The following is a 5,032-nucleotide window of genomic DNA, read 5'->3' as shown; positions in this document are numbered from 1 at the left end:
GACGAAGAAAATATCAAACTTTTAAATAAAGACAGGCCCCACCCTCACTCAACTCTCCCTAAGCCCAGCCCCGGGAAAAACTTGTCCTTCACCTGCCCTCCCACCTCTTTCTTCTTCCTGCCAAGAACCTGGACGACATTTCTCCAGTTTGCCCATGGGGCAGCCCCAGGCTGGCAGAATGAGGGGTTCCCACGCCCAAGCTGGGGCAGCTCCAGAGCGCCCGCATCGTTCAGGGCTCCGCAAAGCCAGGGTCATGCTGGAACCGGGAAAGGGCAGGAGCCATTGGCCGGGGAAGCCACCCTGCTGCAGGCCAGGCGGGGCTAGCTGGGAAGAAAGGGGCCAGTTAATAATGGTAATCACTCCCACTCAGGAGGCTGAGGCAGGAGGATCACTTGAACCCAGCAGTTCGAGGCTGCAGTGAGCTATGATGATGCCACTGCACTCCAGCCTGGGCAACAGAGCAAGACCCCATCTCAAAATAATAATCAGCAAGCCGTTTGCCCCAAGTCAGCTCAAATCTGCCTTCTTGGTCCTGTCCCTTCCCATACCTGGTGCTCTGGTTCCCCTCACCCCAAGTGACTTTTTCATTTTTGCACAGAATTTATCACCTGCTAATATACTCAACGACAGTGCCGATACAGTAGCCACCAGCCACAAGTGGCTGCTGAGCACTTGAAACGCAGCTCATGCTGCTTGTCGAATGATAGTATTTTTGATATGCTGTGTTAAATTTTAAAATTAAAAAAATTAAAAAGTTAACATTTAGAATAATTTTAAATTAGATATAATTAAACTCTCCTCAATATATTGATAATATATTGATTATATTAATATTATATTTCGTTTGAAATAATTTTGATTTAAAATTTTTTTTGTTTCAAATTTTTTTTAAACTTGCTCCTTTTTACTTTTTTGATGATACTGAAAAATTTTAAATTACATACATGGCTCGTGTCGTATTTCTGTTGGACAATACTGCCCTGCAATTCACCTATGTACAGATTGTGTTTATTGCATATAGTCTGTCGTTTTCTGCTAGAATGTAAGCCTGTGCTCCTGCCCCTGAGAGCAGCGATCTTTTCTTGTTCACTGCTGTGTTCCCAGTGTCTAGTATATTGACCCTCAGATTACATAGTAGGTGCTCAATAAATATTTCTTAAATGAATAGCTCTATTTCATTGCAACTAACCATGTGTAATGAGCTTTGCCCAAAGCTTCCCCCCTCCACCCTCAGATGGGGTCTTGCTTTGTTGCCCAGGCTGATCTCAAACTCCTGGACTCAAGCGATCCTTGTGCCTCGGCCTCCTGGGTAGCTGGAATTACAGGCGTGGGCCACGGTGCCCAGCTCTCTGAACTAGGCTTTGGTAATGTGCTTCATTCTCAGAACAACTCTCTGAATTAGAAACTGCTGTTATTCGCATTTTGCAGGGGAGGAAAGAGAGGCTCAGAGGGGTTAAATGACTGCTCAGAACTTCTCAGAGGTGCGATTAAAGTCCCCCTGAGCCAGGCAGTCTGATGGTGCATGATGAGCTGGCCGCACCCCCGAAAGATAGCTGGACCCCCTTTCCTCCAGCGTCTTTTTCTTAAACCACCGTGCAAGTTGCTTTGAGGTGAGGCAGTGTTCTCAAGTCCAGGCTGAAAGGCAGGAAGATGCTGTGTGCTGTTCATGGTTTTGAGGTTCTCTCGTTCACTATCTTTGCTGCCTGCAGCCGCCTCCGTCGCCCGGGAGCCCGAGGGAGCAAGGAAGATGGGGCCTGAATCCTTTCCACGACGTTGGAACTCATTAACTGCCAGTCATCAGGCAGCCAGGTGTCTGAGCTTGTGACTCGGGGACTGAAGGTGATTTAGGTTGGGGAGGGAATGGCGAGGGGTGGGGACAGCCTCCGGGGAGTGTAAGCAGAGAGGTACACAAACAGAAACGGCTGATTCCAGCCCCCAGCCTGCCCTTGTCCATGCTCAGGGAACAAAACTGAATTAACTCAAGGTCAGGAGAGGCAGTTTGCATTCTTGAGAGTCCACTGCAAAAAAAAAAAAAACTGAATAGTTATGTTTAGTAAGTACAACAGTTAAGTCAAAACAACTAGTAAGTATTTACGCCCTAACAACTTAGCAGCCACTTAAAAGCTAATGCACATAAATGAAAAGAAAAAATAAGAGTTCATTCTTAAATAACTAAGTTTGTACTGATGGGACAGGTGTGCCTGTGGGCTCTACACAACTGCTCCAACCTGGGAATCAGGACACTATAACCCTCGTTTCCTGCGCCACAGTAATTTTTGCATGACACTTGCTTTCCATCACAACTGCCACAAACTCAGATTCACAAAGTTAGGACGTCGTGGAAAGAATGTAGCTCCAACTGACATTCAAACTGCGAACATCTTGAGCTGGTAGTTCGCAAGTTGTCCGACAGATGTCGCTGCGTTTCCTCGGAAAATTCTCTGAAATACTCGGCTGCGTCCTGGGGCAGCTCCGCGCGCAGTTTGGGAGGTGTGGACCTAACCGACTGCCTTGGACGTGGTAGGAATTCAACAAATGGTAGCTGTGAGCTTTACCACGATTCTCTTCTCCTTGCAGGGCTGAAATTCGGGAAAGGCACAGGCTTCCCCTTGGCCTTGGGAGCCTGCGTCAGAGGGGTGCCCTTCCGCTGACCCGTCACTAGCTGTTGATCTCAGTACGGACGATGCCCCAGGGGCTCCCTACATTCAAACCCAAGAATATTCTCCCTCTCCCCCCCCCATACCCTTTAACCTTTGTTGGACAGTCACTGGTATTTGCAATTTTTATCCATTTTCTCATTAACCATCCAACAGTCTCATGATTTAGGTACTTTTATCCCCAGTTTCCAGATGAGAAGATCAAGGCTCAAAGAAGATATGTAACCCAATCGGTTAATGCATGGCAGAGCTAGGATTGGAACTCAGATCTCCCTGACGCTAGAATCTAAGACCTCAATGAAATATTCGTTACTATTACTTATATTGTTGTTGTTGTTCTGGGTAAGTATAACTCCAACCCCATGCTCGTTGGCCTTGTAGCCTTTGTGCTGATTTTGCAGATGAAGAGACTAAGTTTCCTATGGAACAGGACATAGTGGTTAAGGCTGCTTGGGGTTGAGCCTAGCTCTGCCACTTACCAGCTGTGTGACCTTGGGCAACTTGCTTAACTTCTCTGTGCCTCAGTTTCCTCTTCTCTAAAGAGGGGGTGAAAATACCCTCTGCCTCTTTGAGTTGCTAGGAGAATTAATGAGGTGCTGTCCATAAAGCATGGTGCCCAACACGCTGCAAGCACTCCCCACTGCTGAAGGATCATTAACACGAGAACCCACTCCCCTTGGCCAGGCTGAGTTCTCTTCTCTTGCAAAAGTTCTCCATGCGAGGATCACCCATTCCGTTTGATCCTTAAGCCCCAATTCTGACATTCAAGGTCATCAAGAACTCAACCCCACTCTAACCAGCCGGGCTTCTGTGTTCTCCTCTCTGGCCCAGAGGGCGTTCTCACCGCCCGCTACCACCTGCCCCTGCTCCTGTCCACTTTTGTGAACCAGTACTATGCTGGAGCCGACTCATCCTCACTCCCAAGAGAGCCAGAGTGAGCATCACTTCCCACTCTGTGTTCAGTGACGTCAAATTGGCCCTGGTGAGAGCATTCACACCATGGAAATAGACAAATGCTGCAAATCATGTGTGTTTGCTTCTTTGTTTTGTTTCGTTCAGGGAGCCAGTTGTTAAACACTTAGCAACACAGCACTGATGCTATTCCTTCTACCTGAAGCACTCCCCCATTCCTGATGAGCTCTGGCCACAAGACGTCTGCATATTTTTTGCCATATTCGAGCACCACCTGTAGCATTATTTACTTAGAGGTCTTGCTCCTATCAACTCACCTTTTAAAACAAATTCATTGAAAACTTTATATAATTATAATACATGGAAAACCAGTATCCTGTGCAATAAATAGAAAGCAACCACTAAAACCTATGAAAATGAAGCATTCTCACTTGCTCTTGTTTCATGCTAAGGCCCTAAAGCCTGAGGCCTGTTCTATGTTAAAAAGAAATTTGTCACTGTTGGAGTGATGTTAAAGCCAGGCTAGCACCTAACTGAAACTTTCTCCTGGATGTGACCACTTCGGAAGGGACTAAAGTGAAAAAGTTCTGGGTATACATATCACCTAAAATCAGCATGTGTGCCACCATTTTGGAAATTCAGCTGGAGAAAATACATTTTGATGCCCTCACCTTGCATTCAGAGCCCTCCTCCAATCGAATCTTTCCAGCCTTGTCTCTTCCATAGCCCCTATACACCCGGGCCTCACCCCTACTCTTTGTCATCTCCAGAACATGCCCTGAACTCTCTCACGTCTGTGTTTTCTCACAAGCTGCTTTCTCTACCTGGAAACTTCCATTCGTTAACCTGTTACTGTCCTCAAGACCCTCCTGATCAGAATTTCCTCCTGACCCTTCCTACTGCCTGCCCACAGCAGCACAAGTCTTTGCCAGCCAGCCTTCCCTACGCTGGAGCAGAGCCAACAGCACAAGAAATGCCCGGGATCAAGGGTTAAAAATACAGATTCGTGGGTCCACAGTCAAAGATTTTGATTTAGTAGGTCTGGAGTGAAGCCCTAAATGGGCCAGCTCCTAGCTGGGGGCAGTGGCTCACATCTATAATCCCAGCACTTTGGGAGGCTGAGCCAGGAGGACTGCTTGAACCCAGGAGTTTGAGATCAGCCTGGGCAACATAGTGAGACCCCATCTCTAAAAAAAAAAAAAAAATTAAAACTTAGCCAGGCGTGGTGACATGCACCTGTAGTCTCAACTACTCAGGAGGCTGAGGTGGGAAGATCACTTGAGCCGAGGAGTTTAAGGCTGCAAGGAGCTATAATCATGCCAATGCACTCCAGCCTGGGCAACACAGCAAGACCCTTTCTCTAAAAAAAATAGTAATAATAAATAAAAAACTAAATGGGCCAGCTCCTTGCATCAAAGGGCAGAGAGCTGAATATTGTTCTCTGTAAAACATCAACATGTGTT

At 46.8% G+C, this 5,032-nt stretch overlaps 1 long non-coding RNA gene across 1 annotated transcript in view; it reads left to right on the top strand.

Annotated features, from left to right (window-relative positions):
* LOC105815088 overlaps positions 1–1,996 on the top strand; it is a 6,119-nt gene extending 4,123 nt beyond the window's left edge. Inside the window, exon 3 of the long non-coding RNA XR_001137721.1 lies at positions 1,710–1,996. This is a non-coding gene — a long non-coding RNA (uncharacterized LOC105815088). The remainder of the gene's footprint in view (positions 1–1,709) is intronic.
* The last annotated feature ends 3,036 nt before the right edge of the window (positions 1,997–5,032 follow it).

Source organism: Propithecus coquereli, unplaced genomic scaffold (genome assembly GCF_000956105.1).
Source record: "Propithecus coquereli isolate 6110/MARCELLA unplaced genomic scaffold, Pcoq_1.0 Scaffold314, whole genome shotgun sequence".
Lineage (NCBI taxonomy): Eukaryota > Metazoa > Chordata > Mammalia > Primates > Indriidae > Propithecus > Propithecus coquereli.
Note: the sequence above shows the minus strand (reverse complement) of the source record. Positions and strands in the feature narration are given on the sequence as shown.